The following is an 18,396-nucleotide window of genomic DNA, read 5'->3' as shown; positions in this document are numbered from 1 at the left end:
TGTGTAAAAGTATTTAATTAAAGCTTCTCATATCCAAATTATTCTAAGGACGAGCAGTGGTATTCTGGTGCCTATTATGGGCACTGACCTCCAATTGAGGGGGTCAGATGTGATGTTCTGAATTAAAGAAAAAAATATTTGGAATGAAGCATCAAAAAGCCCCGGAGATAAATTTACAGACAGAGCTGGCATTTGAAGCAACACCTCTGCAAACGGTAATGATATTATTCTGCTGCTTTGCGCAAAATGGTTTTAAGATGTCATGACGAATTCTTGCAGCGGAATCTGTCTAATACTTTGCTGGGTTTGTGACATGGCTTAAAGGGATTGACTTCATGAGACATAATCCGTGCTCCGACCGAGATGCTTTCTAGTCTCTTAACCGTTCGCTGTGTGCAGCGCTTCCTGACCTTCACATTCATACCTGTGCCAAGTATTTGCTTTGACTTCAAAGGCTCAGATATGGAATAATGTTGCTTTACATATGCACAGTAGATCCTGCTTAGTTTAGGAAACAGATTGGGTCGGCATGCAGAGATTATATGCGAAGATGAATATTGTCAGCTCCAGTTACTCTCTAATCAGTCAGTTTAACCAAAGACAGATTATTCCAAAAGAGTTTGTAAGTTTGTGAATAAATCTGACAGTATTTTTGTTGTCAGGTTCCAGCCACTGATCATCACCGGCCATAAAATTAAAACTTGAGACTCTAAAATGTTGCCAGTGCAGCTGGATAGCTGGGACATGAAAATGTTTTTTTTGTTGACGGATCAGTCAACACTTCATGAGGGTTAGTGTTTCTCAGGAAGTTATTGCAACTATTTGGAATATTTACTACAAAATGAAACCCTGCGATGTGAAGACATTTTTGTGAAATGGAAAAACGTTTGCACTTGGAGTTTTAATTGTTAGGATTTACATAGTGTCAGACTACATTGTGAAACTAGAATTTACAGGTTCATCGCGTTGACAGAAGTATGTTGCCTTAGTGATCACTACAGCTTTGAGAGCTCCCCATATGCCTAATGCGAACTCCCACTTTTACAGAAGTAAATTCCCAACGAACTTTCTCCTTTCGTGTGTCAGAAAATCCTTATAAAAAGAGTTTTATGTCTGGAACATGGATGTCCATCTACAAGATGAATCCTGGCCATTGGAAAAACTGGAAACAAAAAGACAAAAATAGATGGCTGTGTACACAATTATTCTTAGTCAATAAAATAATAATAAACCATTGCAAATGATCCCTTTCCAGCAACTTCCAGCGCTTCTTCTTGAATTGACTAACAACTAACCAGGTCCAACTAGTTTTTCCATCTTATATTTTGCCTTTTCTCTCTGGCAGAGTGGCTGCTCAAGGCTTTTGTATTGCCACCTGTGGTCAATACATACAATTCTGACAAGAACCACCAGTAACCACAGGTTACCATATCAACCACGAGATGCAACTGACCTCACAGACTGTCCATAACAGATGAAATGCATGCACTAAGATGATATTAAGTTGTGAAATTTGTAATGACAAGAATCCATCCGAACAATGGAACTTTGCATTGAAGCTAGGGTTGGTGATCCTGTAAAAGCTAGCAAGAGCAGGCTACTCAACCAATAACTCCCACCCCCTCCCATCCGCCCTCTCTCCAAAGTTACACTCCCCAAAAAACATGAATGTGCACAGACTGACAGCTGCTAGAAATGAAACTAAAGTCAGACGACTTAATTTATTGATGACTATCAGATTGTGAGGAGGATTTCAACAAATTATAAAAGACAACTTACTGACCCTTGGTTTAAGTTGTGAAATGTAAATTGGTTTGATACAAAGAAAAATCCATAATAGAAATATTTCCTTCCTTAAGATATGTCGCTTGCAGCAGCTTTGTATTAAACAGACATTGAGGCTGCTTTGACAGTTCTTTAAAAGCATATTTGGCATAACGATTAAAAAGTCATGACTTCGATTTTTCTCTTAACATAAGAGCAGATCGATGTAATGACATTGGCTTCCCACTCAAATAGACTTATACATTTTTGGGTTTAAAATCTGCTACTATAGGAATGTGCCCAGGCATCTGGCCACAGTTAAATTGATTACATTGATGACTATCACATATGCTCTAACATACATATGTTTACAGTCCGACGCAGTGTTTATAGAATGAAGTTTAAGTGACTGGTGAGTTTGGACATTGATCTCGCTGATCTATGAAAAGATGTGATAGAGTGACAAGCTATTATTTTCTATAACGTGTTATTTTGTTTCTGACTTGGCAGAACATGGCTCACTGTGCCTGATTAGACTTTCGGTGTTGTAATGCAACCTTTCCTGAGGAATGTGATGATCTCACACAACAGGCAGATGTTTTCAATCAATATCTGTTGAAGTGAAAGCCCATTACTTTGCTAATTACATTTGCATAAACATGTCACCATTTCATATTTATTATGCTAAATTGGTTTTCATACTGAGTTTACACACAGTGGCCCTCAAGTGCTTACACATGTTTGCTGTAAATACTGTTTGGCCCTAAGTAACAATGTATACACATACATGCAGCCAATCAAACACTGTTTGTATATGTGTGTGGCCATGAACACACACAGTATCGGCAGCGTTCAGCCCCAAACAGCTTGCATTCCCCACCAATGACTTGCTCAGAGTAAACAAACATTTATCTGGCTCTCTGGCAAACCTACAGTCCTGTGGTGGTGTTTGTTGGGTGGACACGCCGTCCTGGTGTAAACAAGCTATTGAACTTTGTTTAATGAAAGGTAAGACTTGGACATATTAAGAGGATTTTTTACGTTTGTAGCCCTGCACAGTTAAAAACATCTGAATTGCATTGGTTTGTCTGGTTGTCCAGATAATTAATTGCTGGCACCAGAGGACATGATGCAGTGAACACACCCATACAGGTCCTCAGGTACTGACTGCTAATGGCTATGAGCACTTGTAGATCAGGGAGTGCTGCATACTTTTAATTCTGCAGTGATTGAAAAAAATGGAAATAAATAATTTCACAAAATGAATCTAATTCGTTTGTATGTTTTTATTTTGTCTCAAAATTGAAATGTGAGCAGAGCGGACAGGCATACTTCTGAGTGTGTGTAGATGTGGATTTTACGTTCATGGATTTTGAGACAAAATAAAACTGTACGTTCTAGTATAGCCAGCAACTGCACGTGTGAAAGTGAGGATGACAACAGCAGTCAGCTGGATGGTTCAAAATGCCTTGGTGTGGTAGGGTGAGAAGCTTCTCTGTGGGCTGGCAGCATGTCTTTGTCGGCCCCTGCTAGCAATATTTCTGTACCTCTCAGGATGACGCTGTTGAACGCTCACTCTATTGTAAATAATAATTTGGATTTTCTGTTTCTGACTGAAACTTGGCAGAGGTCCGTGGACTAGGCCCTTGAATTGAACTGTGCCCACCTGACTGCACTGATGTCGGCACTCAGAGGTCCTTTGGCCGGGGTGGAGGACTCGCTGTGTTTCCAAAGTCGGACATTGAGCACTGCAGCTTTCTCCTGTTTTGAACTGCAGTAAAGAATTACATTACATTTAGCTGATACTTTTATCCAAAGCGACTTACAATAAGTGCATCAACCATAAGGGAACAAACCCAGAACAAGAAGAATCAAGTCAATGTTTTTATCATTTAAGAAACATAGCCAAGGTTAAATATTTTGATCTACATATACAGACTTGAAAAAGATTATTTACGCCCTTATTTCCTCTTGCAGTTATTTCTGCAACTCCCTTTATAGTGGTCTTAGTCAGAAATCAATCCACCGTCTACAGTAAGGCCAGAATGCTGCCGTTTGGCTGGCTGCCTGTTTATTTTAGGGTTGATTTCAAAATTCTTTTAATAAATTTTAAAGCCAGGCATGTGCTGGCCCCTCCCTATATTTCAGACCATTTATCTACCTACGAGCCAGGATGCACAGTCTGAGATCCTCTGGTAGGGCGTTGACAATCATTCTGAAGTCTAGGCTGAAAACCAAAGAAGATAGGGCCTGTTACACTAAGAGAATCGGTTACCAGTTTTATTTTACTTCTTACGACACATCTTTATAAAAAAGCTTTTATCATACCCTCTCTATTGCTTTTTGTCAGTGATATGTGAGTTTTGTATTGTTTGTTGTAAAGCACTTTATTACTTGTAATGAAAAGTGCTTTACAAATAAAATGATTATTATTGTTGGGTGTAAAAGTTGAAATTGTGGACTGATCAACAGCCTCATCAGGTGACGCCACAATCAAAACTCTACTCAAAAACGAGGAGACATATATATCCTGGCTGATCAAACCATTTTAGTGAAAAAAAAGTGGGAAATGACTAAAAACCCCATACTGAAAAACAGCATTACCCCCCATTCTACTGCAGCATTTGGTCTGGACCATTTAGTGGCCCTCTGTATTTACTCAGGCTCCACCCTCCACCACCTCTTTTGATCAAACCAGGAAGGAGGAGTGACACAGCAGACACGGTAAAAAGACAAAGACAAATGAATTAATACAACTGACGATGACAAAACATTGTGCACAGCTCACTTAGGACACAGTGAAGTGTTATAAAAAAAGATGTAAAAAGATAAGAAAATACTAAAAAGACTTAAAAAGCTGTTTGCATATGTATGCAGGAGACAAACATACAAAATATCTGCATTAATGTAAAGAGGGCGTAAGCATCAACAGCCACCGTCAGTCTTTTAGGTTAATACTACTGTCAACATGCTCATGAATCAATGGAAAGAATGCTGAGAAGCAGATAATATCTAACATGTTAACAATCTTAGTCATGGGTCTTAACATTTTTTGATCAACAAAAAAAATGTAACAGATGGAATACCATTGGTCTTGCTGTTTGGTCACAGATCAAAAACCAACTGAAATTTTGACTCTGTAATTGCACTTGATGAAAATTCAGGGAACTGTCAAAACATGAGTGTCTGCAGAGGATTTCATGGGAATACACCAAATAGTTGCAGAGATATTTCAGGCTGACAAATTATTCAAATCATTTATGTATGACTGTAAACCGCACGTTCTCATCACAGGAGTTCTTACAGAATAACACACCTGTATTTTTCAGACTCATGATATGGGTGAGGACAGTTTTTTCTACATTATTGAGGTGCAGAGGCCCAGACCACCTCACATCCACCATTGCCTGCTGAGGTCTTTCTCACTCAGACACTTTAACCAATCTTGGCAGGAAACGTCCAGGTGCAGATTATAACATTGAATGATTGCAGCGTTCCACTCAGGTATATCAGTTCCAAGGCTCTGAGTCTACACATGCTGTTTCACTGACATGTCTCCCTGGGACGTGTGAATGGAACAAAGCCATTGTAAATGTTATAAGTTACACCTGCACTTTTCCTGCTATGAAGAGTCAAAATGAGTGCGGCATGGTTTTCAGTCTCTCTGAAAGGCTACAAATACAGACACATTATAAATAAAAGGACATAATGACTATATTCATAGTGTTTACCAGATACAGTACAGCTCCAGTGATTCCTATACAAGCAGTGTTAAAGGCAATAGTAGCTTTAGTTTATTTAAAGTTAAACCAAAAGATTTGAATTGCCCCCTCTCAATACATTATTATAATTGAAGACATGCTGATATGATAATAATGTTAATAATGATAATAATACATTTTTTTAAAGATAAACAATATACAAAAATACATGCTGATGCAATAATTATACGATTAAATAAAAATAATGATAATGGTGATAATAATATTTAAAAAAGATTAAAAATAGCCCATGAATACAGTATTTTTATTGAATTAATGCTAATTATTGAATATGTTTCTTTATTACAATTATTATAATAATGACAGTGATAATTAAAATTATTATTATTATCATAAATAAAGTAGATTCAATGTAAATACATAAATAGCCAAACTATGAATTGTATGTTTTGTTTAAGTATTTATTTTGAATTTTGGCAGTTTCGGTCCTCCATACTCAGAAACAGGCTGTACTGAATGTCAGGCATGTACAAAGAAAATAAAGAGGAGGAGGGTTGTTTGTAAAATAGCACCATGGTGAATCATTTCAAATTAATCTTCGCATTTTAGACAATTTTAACTGCATTTCTCTACACTTTTGTCGTCCCTAGGCTCTATAGTTTGATGCCAGTACTACATGCATTAGGGACCTGACCTGTTCCTCAGACACTGCAGGGAATTCTATAAACAGCAGACTACGGAGCCTCTTTTCTACCAGTGAGACGCTCGTAACTAAGCTCCCCTTGATTCAGTTATGTCTCAAACTCAAATGTTTCTAGCCATCAGCTATAGACAGTGCACAGAAGAGATTGTTGTGACGTCGAGATGATATGTTATTCCAGTTTGTGCTCGTTCACTTCTTCAGTTGAGCTCTGGTGATGACGGCACACGTGACTCCCTGGATTTGTGACATAAGTGGTGTTTCTGTTTTTCCAGTGCTGTACGCACTGATGTGTGGAATGAGTCTGGTTTCACTTGTAATCTTTTTTTCACGTATAAGCCTTCATCGTTTGTCATCCTACACATACCTTTAGAAAGTTTGCAAGATGTCAGGCCTCCTTCTTGTAACTGGTTTGTATTATTGGGGTCTCAATATGACAACAGTTCATGGGACAGACGGCGATGGAATGTTCTGGAAAGTCTGTTTAAAGTACATAAAGTGAATTTTATCATTTACAGGCGCAGGCATAGTTGAGGCTGAGCTGGTGTTCCAGAAAACCATAATAAATGATCAATTCTTTTGTTTGCCGTATCACCTACGTCCTCCTTTGTGTTTCGCCCTGTGAGCGCTCTCACCTTTGGCAGAGGCCTTGGAAGCTACACTAACCCTCTGTGTGCTCACCGCTCGGATTAATGGCTGTTTTGGCAACATATGAGCTCATGGGTAATTGGCCGAGGTGATGTTTCCTGTTGAATGCTACCTGGTTCTTTTGTGGCCGCCTTTACGGTTGGTCGCTTCCCCCGGCCACTAAGACTGGTAATTGAGCGGCACTTCTGTGACACCGGCTGTGATCCGTGATGAGGAAGTGATGTGTTTCCTCAAAGTGTCATTGGAGAGAATGGCAGGGGGGTGTAGTTGTTGCGCAGAGGCCATGATGTAGATATTTTAATTTCAGCTATGATATGAGCAACTATTATGGCTTAAAATTCTTCTAAAAAGATCCTTTGTCTCATATGATTGAACATTTTTCTATATTTTATCATTTCAGTTTTGGTGTTGAATGCGTTTTCAGTGAAGGACAAAAATGAATTAAATCATATTGTTGTAGGTCTGCTCCAAGATGTTGGAGTCCAGCAAGAAGACTTGGGTGGTCCAGAAAGTAACAGGAATCATAAACCATCATAATCGTGTACTCTCGAGGGAATTTTACGTCGTGCCCTCAGGCCACCTCGTAAAAGAAATAGTTTTTCTGACTCCTTCATTCCTTCTGCTATCAGGCTACTAAATGTTTAAAGTTGATGATTGTTGTTGTTCTTGATGTTGTAAAATGTGAGTCCTAGTAACTGGCATGTTGATGTCAGATTGTGGCTACTAATTTATTTATCCTTACTGGGATTAAAAAAGTTTTGAATCTGAATATCTTCTCCTTAGTTACTGTACTTTTACATTTTCTCTTTCAGTTTAAAGTACATTACTTGGACTAGTATATTTTTATATCCACATTTTAAAACGTGCTGCAGTGACCAGTACCTCCGCTTGTTATTGTCAACATGCCTTGTCATCCGCTTCTGTTGTCGTTGTGTTTCCCTTGTGTGGGAAATAAATGAGGCAGGATTTAATCTTCAGGTTAAATTGTTGTCCCACACACAGCTATTTCTTGGCTTTTCATACACTGTGTTCAAAAAAGTTAAAAGCTACAATTTATTTCTATGAAGTGTGTTGTATGAAAATGTGCATCACACTCACTTAGGTCTTAAACACATCACATATGCAAATGGGAAATTCCCTGCCAGAAGTGGCCTGGGCCAAAGTACTAGAATAAGATTGTAGTGTTGTAATGAGAGATTTGTGATGTTTGGGTACACGGTGTCCCTGTACTAACAACCTAAGTGGGATGAGGTCTTGGGTTCTCCTGGTTTGAATCCTCTCACTCGGTCTTCAGCAGCATGCATACATAGATCAAAACAGGGCTGAAAAAGACCAAAGTAAAACTGTCAAGAATGGGCACTGGTCTGGATGAATAGGCATGGACACGGCTGCAAATTCTTCCACTGGGTTATGGCCTTGTTGTCTGTATCCTGGAACAGATTATACACTAAATCCATCACTCATGGAGAAAGGGATGTATACTATGCCAAAAAAGACACAAATCTGTCCTTTCCACATAAATTCCACATCACTATTCTTTCTTGTACGTATTGACAAAGCTGCACACCACTCTTCCTGGCCCTGAAGGCTAGAAAATATGCTTTCAGTACAATAAAAGTATATAGTAAAGAATAAAAATATAATAAAATTTGAGGTTATTGCTGTTGTTATTGGCTCCTTGTAGCGACAGAATATTCGATGCTGTCATTAGAGTAGCTGAGAGAACCAACATGACTTTATGTCAGCGTCATTTCTTTGGAAAGGTTTTGTAGTCCTAGTCCTCTTATCACATGGGAAAGAATTATGTTTATATGATCTAGTAAACCATGCAGGTCAGAGTTATTTCCTCAGTTACTCAGCAACTTAATAAAGTACTTTCTATAAGCAATTTCTATAATTCTGAGTCTTTTGGCGTGTTGAAAGCTTTATATTTGCTTCAGTCTTCCATGGAATGAAGAACATGCATGCTGAGAGTGTGAGTGTCTTTTGTCTTGATGTGTTTTCGATGTTTGCTTGTGTAAGATAGTAAAATCATGGCTTGCAAAACCCTCAAACAATTAAATTCCAGCTTATGCAAACAAGCCTGACTCTATCTTGCAGTGCCCTCCATTGTTTCCTCTCTTTAATCGACTGACTTCACTCTTTGCCGGCTTCAAACGTTGGATCCACATGGTTGCGTAATAGGCTTTCAACTCCGACACACAGAAATCAAGTCTTCTTCAATTAACTGGAATGTGGCCATTTCCCTGTTGTAGCTTCTCCCAGATCCCACTGGGATTGACAGAGCAGTTGGCACTCTGTGGGATCTATGTTAACTGTGTGAACATTCTTATCCTGCTATCCTGGTGTATTTATTGTCGGCTTGATCACACGCATCTTGGCAGTTTGTTCAATGGGTTGTTCACTTTGGTGTACTGTCAATCAAAGGGGGAAACTAAATGGGTGAAGGCTGTTTTCACTTCCTGCTCCACCACTTCTCAGTGTTGATGCAAAAGTATTATCCACTCCTGTTCACCAGCCCCACTTGCACTGAGTGGCAGTGTATAGTTTTTTTTGTTTTTTCTTAGTCATGAGACATGAAGGGGACACAATTAACACAGAGGGGCCAATTATATGTCCAACATCCATACACAATTCCTGATTCAGTAAGGTGCATATTTAATTAATTTCTTGTTTACCATTAAGCAAACACATTATTGAATATATTTTAAAAATTGGGCCTTGTTCAAGCACATTGTGTACTTCAATAAAATGTAAAAAACATTTATTAGCAGACTACCATATTTAATGTTAGTAAGTGATGAGTATTTAGGGGTAAAAAAGACTTCAGTTAGGACCAGAGCCCCCCTGTTCCCACCCCTGGATTTGCCCCTGCTCAGTATTGAAACCTATAACTTAAGTAAACTGAGTGCATATGGTCATCATGTTTATAATTACTCTGTCTCTTTATAACAGGTTGAGGACATTCGGCTGTGGCTCCAAACAGGAATGCTCTGACAGCCAGCGAGCAGGTAGGACTTCTGTTGGCCTCACATGAGCTTACGCTCGCTGTTGAAGCTGCACCAGAGTTGGTTTAGTGCATTTTTATGGTTGTGGGTTAAACAATACATTTAATTTAATTACATTATACATAATTTAAGTTTATTCTAGGGAGCGGGTTGACTTGTTAATCATGTTATGACATCGAAACTTTTTTTATACAAATTTGTTGGTAAAGACTTAGCTCATTGATGACTTCTTTATTCCTTGCATTACTTGTGGACTTCTATTTAAAAAGGAGAGTGCTGAGATCACAAATTAGGTGAAAAGAGACATTCTTTAGCTTTGAGAAGCATTTACCCTGGTGAAACCATCCAACAACTTTTACTCAAAGGGTAAGAATTCATTTGTCTGAGACAGATCACGTAATTGTAAAAGTAAATTAGTTGTGAAAATACCGCCAATTGTTTTCATTTACCACCAGACTGAATGTCTGAGTAAATGTGCCAAGAGGTGCAGAATCATGTTTGATTTTACATGCATAACACCTAGTTGTAATACGTGTTTGGAAGATTACGTCATTGACTTAACGTTCCGCCAGTACGTACCACATGGGTCTGAATCGATTTTCAAGCAGATGTTTTCCAGATTTTTATGTCACAGTAAAAACTGAGCTTGCCACATGTAGTTTGGCTCTTCATGGCTAGATGAAGGTGATATTGTGTTTTTACCCATTGTGATCAATAAAACCACTTGTCAGCTCTCGGCCACTCTGCCTTAAGCCTTTAATGCTCATTGTTCTATAATGCTGTTATTATATAATAAACCTTCCCGTAAGACCATAACTTTCAATGGAAACAATTTGATTACCCCCAGATTTTTCTTGTTTTCCCATAGTGAGCCCTACACTGGAACTATTAGTCATTTAAATTTGGTCCCATGTGAAATCCAGGAGGAGTTATACAGTATAATGCTCTGACACTCATAATGTCTCAGAATATCTTTATGGTGAGTTTGCAGGGATTTAACCATTACTGGCCCTCATGAAAAGTGACCATGTACATTTTTCCACCCCATAAAAGTTCCCTCACAAAATACCACAGTGTGCACTATATCAATCTGTACGAGCTGTTGTGTTTAGTTTGACTCTCAGTAGCAGTTTTGCAGAGCTTCTGTGTGCGTTACCTGCTCGCTGGTGTGCCTTTTGTCAGTGTGATAGAGAGTTCATGACTGTGACGTTTATTGCGGCCTGTCAACGGCAATCTCCAGGGGCCTTTTTACCATCACACCGAGCAGCATGAGGCTTATTTCCAAACAGCCTTGTGTGTCAGGAGAGCTGCAACATCAAACTAGTGTCACTCAAACATCCCTCTGGTTTGTGTTCATGCATTTTATGTCAGGTTCTTTTTTTTTTCATTTTCCTGGAAAGATGCCTCACAGTTAAGCTGTATTTAAGAGAACCTTTCTCAGAAAACACACACATCACACAAACACAAATACATACATGACCACCCAACCTAATCTAATGGCACCTTGCTGTTGTCAGGTTGGGGCCATGTCGGATCTCCTGCTGGCGTTGTTTCATGACCTTATATCAGTTATCACTCTTTTCCTGACAACAGATTACTTCCTCTGGGTAAGACAGGGGTCAAACAGAGGTCACGCTACCGTTCCCAGAGCGATATACCAAAGCCATACAGCCCCACGGTATGAGATTCCTTTGAATAACACGTTCTGAAGACATCCAGCGCACATCATGAGATCACAGCATTGCTGATCTTAGAAGGGGATTTACATCTGAAGATATCTCTGCTTTCTTTAATTCCTCTGCTCTGGATGAATTGCTTGACCTATGATGGAGGAATGGAGTCCCTGTCAGTAATGCCCATGTGTGTAGCATTTTATGTCAGCATGGAATGGGTTGATGGGATCAGAGAAAAGACTGAGAGGTAGCTGGTGGGTTTAGGAGCACTTTGAAATCTTCACCAATTTATTGTTTGGTTAAAATGTCTTTATATTGCTCCATATATAGAAACTTCAGCTACGTCTTTCACAAAGAAGCCTCTATTTACATAGCCTGCATGAGGCAGGAATGTTTCCCCTTTATTCTGCCTTGCCGTAATGTAAAAAGTGTAGTATCATATTATAGAGGGGGCATTTACAAAAACTCAAATTGGTCAGCCTCTGAAGCAGATAGAAACATGGAGTGAAAAACATTTGATAGCTTAAACACTTGGCTTTCACTGTAAATCCTTGCATTTCTCCCTCAGGTTCATGCAGGCTGAGAGCACTGAAAAATAACAGCTCATTGTGGTGTTTTTCATCAGTCACATATCTTAAAAAACGATGACATCATATAAAGCGCAAACATATCTGAGGGCCCGCTAACAGAGCAATTTGCAGTATGGTGTCGCATGGCGTTCCACTTCAGTGAAGTTTGACCCACAATGATCACTTCTTATTTGCATATGTGTGACAGTGCCTTCATCTGGCTCCAACGAGAGAAGCACACAAACGTTGCACTGGGTCCTAAAGGTACATACTTTACATGCTTACGCTGCATCAGGTCTAATTAGGTTAAAGGGACCAGTGGATTGGCAGGACACACTGGGTGCATGTGCAGTGCATGATGGCTGCCTAGTTGATCAGTTGTAAAAGTAGGTCTGTGATGAACAAAATGCCAGGACACTATGAAAGTGCATCTTCCTGTCCTCGTAATATTTCAGAATAAAAACCGTGTCAAAACAAATAAAGGATTTGGTCAACAGAAACAACAGACTACTTTGAAACAGGTGCAGGAAGTGTTGCAAATATTTTTAGTTTGTGAAATATTTGACAGATAGACATAGAAACTGTGGTGAAATATAATTTTCAGTGACACAATAGGCAAGACTCAACAGCAGCAGCAGCATATCAAGAGGTCGTCGTTACAGTGTATAATGAGATTTCTGTATAAAAAGGGGGCTACAGATAAAATATGTCTAGATTTTAGGAAAATTCATCCGATATATCTCATCCAACAATTCCCAAGAGGAAAGCTATCCCTGTTTTAAGACTAATCATGGGAACGTTTGCACAGCTTTAACATTGCTGTAGGAAATGACGGCTCGGTAGAAACTACCTTTTTGTGCTTCATTGAACAGTATCAGAGATGTTTCATAGGTGGAGTTTACTATACAAGCTCATAAATGGAAGTAATTGCTTCCCCCAAAGGGGATATAACATGTATGTAGGTATTTCCATATTTTGGGCTGATTCAAAAGTCAATCAGTCAAAAAATGTAATTGGCTTCACAAATGCTGAGATGGAAGAATGTTTTGACATTATGTGAATATAGGTAAAACAGAACAGTCCTGATTCATGTTGAAGCCTGACTTTGTGACCCATGAATTATGTTAAAAACAGAAAGACAAGATACAAGATGTACCGAGTCATGAAGGAGCGGCGTAATGAAGTGCAGGTGGTAGGGTAAAGCCCTGCTTCTTGTACTGCCTCCAGGCTGTGGGAGAAAACAGAGACGGGGGGCTGTGTGTAGAACAAAGTGTTTCAGTTTGATGCCTGCAAATTCCCTGTTGAAAAAAAAAAAAAAAAGTCATGCAGAAGTTCAGCTTAGTCAGAGCGAAGCCGAGAGAAGAGATAAGACGCTGTTTTTCTTCTTCTGAATATTGGTGGCAGAGGCAGTCAAAAAAAACATGTGGGCTAAATATTGTTATGATTACTTATTCATTCTGTGGAACAGAGAAGGGTGATCCAAATCAAATTATGATCTGAATATGAAAAAGAAAAGAAATCGTGTGTACACAACTATGTAATCCAAAACTTTTTTATAAAAAAACAAAAGGAACAAATGATGCTTTTCACATTTTTACTGATCTGAATACGTCAATACAAAATACTATTGGTGAAATAATTCAAATAGAGTGTTATAGCTTTAGTTTTCATTATATCTCACTTAATTGGAGATTTTCTCTTTAAACCATCAAGACTTACTTACTAACACTTTGCTGGGTAAATGCTCTGTATTCATATCATCCTTTCCAGTCTTATCGAGCCCTCAGTGCACTTCACAGTACATTCACCTGTTCATAGACACCATTCACCCACTCCTATCACAGCTGTCAGGGGCAATTTGAGGGATTTTAGATTGGGAATTTAGCCACCGACCTTCTGGTTAATGAACTACCTGAGCCACTGCAGCCTGTCACCTCAGTAGCCTAATGGTTAAGGCACATACCATGTGACCACAACCATTTAATGTCAAATTAAAGGGGTGCTCAGAGAGCATATACCTCCACCAGGGCTAATGCCCTATCTCACCATGCCAAAGCAGTATTTCCCATTAATTATCTAGACAGTGACACCCTGTCATATTCTAATTTGTTTCATTATGAACCTAGTTTATATACTTGGTGTTTTGCTCCCTAGCTGCATCGTATAGCTGTGTACTCCAGTATTTGCCAACTGGAGACAGTCCATGCAGACAGTCAGACCTCATAGTTTCAGGTGCATGCATACCTCCATGTGTCATGTAATGCAGTTCTCTCTCTTACAGAATATGTTCTGCATGAACACTGAGCTATAATCAATGGAGAGCATAGATAATGTAGTTAAGATACCTTGCGTGACAGTGGATAAGTGTGTCTGATGTATTTAGTTACATTTCATCTGATAGTCTTACTCTTGCTTTTATATTTGTTTGTAGACTCCATATTTAGCAGTTTGAAAAACTGGGATAAATAGCTCTATGGCATTAGCTTGGTTACTGTGTTTTAGCCTCAGTCCATTCTGTAACTAACTGCTGGCTATCAAATGTCAACAGCCTCTTTATACCCATAACTCCCTGCAGTACAGGGCTGCTCCCTGTGGCTGATTGAGATTACGTTCTCACTCTGGACAGACTGGGCCACTCTTCTTTAAAGGTGGCTAAAAGCTGCATTTAGAGGCCTCAGATGCATTTATGTATAGCAGACCAAGTTTTAGTGGAAACTAAATGCCCGATTAAGAACGTCGTAGTACGCTAGACAACGAATAAACAGTTTATTGGCTCAAAATTACAACCCAAAACAAGTTGCGCACCACAGTAAAAGGCATTCTCTTGTAGGTTCCTCCATGTTATCTGCATGCCAAAGCTTTCTCACTTGTATTATCTAGGAATACACTCTGTGAATCACTCCAGCTTGTGTTTTTGATTACTTAAAGCCCAGATAGCTGAGAGCAGTACAGGATCTGAGGCCCTGTCCCGTGACCTCCCAAATCAGTTTAATGCCCCACTCCTGACCTATGACCTCTTGGGGTTGACCTGTTCTCTAAAGTTCCCTGAAACTGCAGAGAGGAGATTAAAGGGGATTCCCCCCCCCAAGTGACTTTCTGTTTCTGTTTTGTTACTATTTTGAGGATAATCTCGACTCATATTTCAACTTTCCCATTTACAGTGACAGGCTCTAAAGTCGAGATAACGGAGGTGAGAGGAGAGCCGTGTCAGGAAAAAAGACTATTTGGAACAAAATCTGTCCTTTGAGAATTTTTTTTTTTTTTTTTTTGAACCTCTCGGGTCTTGGAGTATCGGCGGGTGAAACGCTGCCCACCCAAGGAGGCCCCTCTTGTGGGGAGAAAGCTAGCGGAGTTGTCTCTACTCTGGATCTCTGAGCTGTCCCCATGTAAACAGCCTCCCAGCATTGGGTGGAGGCCGAACAAAGCAAACTGTATTTCTCCGGCCGACAAAGCCATTCACTTCTGAAGAATGCAAATTTAGATTGTGAACGCTGCTCCCTTTGCTTTATCACACTGGACAAACACTGCTGAGTTATTGGGAGGATTATGAATAACTTTTTTTTCTGCAGTGGAAAAAGGGAGATGTGGCCAAGATGGAGTCGTCAGAGGTCCCTAAAATAGAGTCTGTCTGAGAATGAAGCAGAGAAAGGTGAACGGTGCTGGCTGGTGTGCTTTCGGTTAAGCCCATTCTGCTTCAGCGCCCCCAAAAAACCTGATTCATTTCAGTGGAATTCTCACTTTTCTGCGTGGATTGAGCCTGGTGGGGTTTTCAGAGATGCTTCAAGCTTTGTAAGTTGTGAAGCATTTTTGTTTTCTTTTAATAAATGGTCTTTTGTGTGGTGTTTAATGTAAATGTTTTTGTTGAAGTGTGCTGCGTGCATGCGTGTGATTACTTTGGCAATAAACGGCTAGCATGCCCTTTTTTGTTTACAGGTCTTATTGGCTCTTCACTCCCACACTTCTAATGCGATTTGCTTATTCCTCTTCTCACTCATCGCGTTTAAGTCAACAAGGCATCACCGCAAGCACGAGCATGCGGTGGACCTGTTTGCATCCCTGGCACACACACACACACACACACACACTGGGATGTACAAGCATCCATAGCAGTGATGTAAATAGGGAAGAATGATATTTCATTTATTCTGCAGAAATCTCCACAGACTGTTTAGCGTGGTTCCCATAACAGAGTCACACCAGTGATGGGTGGCTTCTGCCAGCCCCTTTATTTTATTTTAGACCAGAGGCTCATGGGAAAGCTATTTCGAGACCTTTTCCTGTTAGCCTCAGAGAACAGTGCAGTGGTTTGTAAACAGGTGCAATGTAACCAAAAGCATTTTAAAATACCTCTGTTTTTACTCTAATACGAAAGACTCGCAACATTTTATTGTCACTGTACAGGTACAATAACATTTTGTTCGGAGCAAAACTGTAAATGCCTAACACATGGAAATTATATAATTTTTGTTTGGTTGCTTTTGGAGAGAGGTTGGAGGGGTTGATTGTGGTTTTCTCTGTGGATTCATGAATCACTATCTATTATGAATGTTAAGGGACTTATTGCAGCAGCCTGATACTTTGATTTTACATCTTGACTTCCTGTTTTTTCAGCTGCAGCAATTTTTATTTGAAAACCTAGACATCATTAAGGGGTTTAAATGGAAGTACCAGAATTTGAAGCGAACTAATGTCAGGTAGCACATTGACGTTGTCTCAACTTTTGATTGATATTACACTTCTTTATCCTGTTGTTAGTATTATTGTAAGTATTGATAACTATGAAAGTATATATATATATATATAAAAGACCATATACTCTGCTGAGCTGGAATACTTCCTGAATACTGCATTATCCCTGGACACCTAACATGCAACATAAATAAACCTACATTCTCCAAAAAAAAGTATTGAGATTAACTTGACCATACCTACTTAGATATTAGTTGATGTTAGCAGATAAAATAAAATACTCTGAGTGCATTTTGCACAAGCACTGACTTGTTCTCCAAATTACCAACTTTCAAGGATTTCTAGGAATTCCTGGTGCTAACATCCCTCTGCCTTCACTGCCTGCTCTTCCTGGAGCAGGCTGTAAGGGTGCTGCCAAAGCATGCTCTATGTCATGCACTGTTCGTCCTCATCGCCATCAGTTCCTTGAGTTCTTAAACTATTGTAAGCCAGAAACTAAAAACATAATATTGAATATTAAATCCCTGATGGTCTAAATGTGTATCTAATGTTCATTGGCCTCACCGCTACATGCCATGTGTCATGACATGCACAATATGGTGAAATAAATACTTCTGAATCTGCATTTTGTATGGACAGCCCATCTATAAAGCTTAATATACAAAAACAACATTTCCAGGTTGAATCGTTTTAAGAATACATATTAATCCAATTCAGTGAAAAATTGAGCCAAGGTGGAAAAAGCTGTGCATGCCCAGTCGATAAATGTATCACTTGTTATGCAAATGGGATTTGTAGGTTGCATGTAAAAGTCTCAATAACTCAATAAGTATGTTAGGGTATGAATTTATACTATAACGGTATGTTTTTGAAGGTGCATTTATTTTGTGATTAGGTGCAACCTGCACTACATTTTAACCTGTTTCACATGAGAAGTTCTGGGGGAGACCTGCCATCAACTCCCAGGTCCTTGTTATTTTTCCACATATCTAATAAAGCACCCTTTAAGCACAGTTATTGAATGGGGGGAGGGGATCGTATACTTATATTGTATAGATACAGTACATTCTGAAATTACACATTTTGTGATGGTGCAGCTTATTGCTAAAATCATTTGGGTTGATTCATTTTCCCTCATCTATCTACACTCTTGGTTTTATGGGTGCAATGTGTGTGTGCGTGCGCGTTTCTGCATGTGTGTGTGTGCATGTGTGTGTGTGTGTGTGCACGTGTGGGCCTGCCACTAAGAGAGGGAATGAGTGAGAGATTGAAAGGACGGATAGCCGTGCCTTTGGGAGCAGGAGGACCCATGTGACTGGGCCTGCCCCTCTTTGTGTTTCCCACACAGTCTGACATGACCGGAGCTTTAGCCACAGCACCATCACATTCACAAGGACCTCTGTCTGCAAACTTCCCCCTACTTATGATTCATAGCTCAGTGAAAGGCACGATGTTTGCTTATGGTACTGCCAGCTGCACATGGCATCACCAAGCAGTGTATTTTTTTATACTCTGCTTCTCAAAATACACCAGTCCTTTTACTCAGGCTCAAGTAGCATCGATGAGATTGCGATGATATTTGTTGGAACATTCTCAGGATAATGGAGATGTTTAATTTTTCAT

General features: G+C 39.4%; 1 protein-coding gene across 9 annotated transcripts in view; it reads left to right on the top strand.

The window, feature by feature from the left end:
* myocd (myocardin) overlaps positions 1-18,396 on the top strand; it is a 129,841-nt gene that overhangs the window by 15,435 nt on the left and 96,010 nt on the right. For all 9 annotated transcript variants that reach the window (XM_069517055.1, XM_069517057.1, XM_069517056.1 and 6 more), the window contains exon 2: positions 9,790-9,845. The gene's annotated coding sequence lies outside the window, so the exon portion shown is untranslated. The remainder of the gene's footprint in view (positions 1-9,789; positions 9,846-18,396) is intronic.

Source organism: Paralichthys olivaceus, chromosome 21, assembly GCF_024713975.1.
Source record: "Paralichthys olivaceus isolate ysfri-2021 chromosome 21, ASM2471397v2, whole genome shotgun sequence".
Classification (NCBI taxonomy): domain Eukaryota; kingdom Metazoa; phylum Chordata; class Actinopteri; order Pleuronectiformes; family Paralichthyidae; genus Paralichthys; species Paralichthys olivaceus.
The sequence above is the reverse complement of the archived record's forward strand: the minus strand, read 5'-3'. Positions and strand labels throughout refer to the sequence as shown.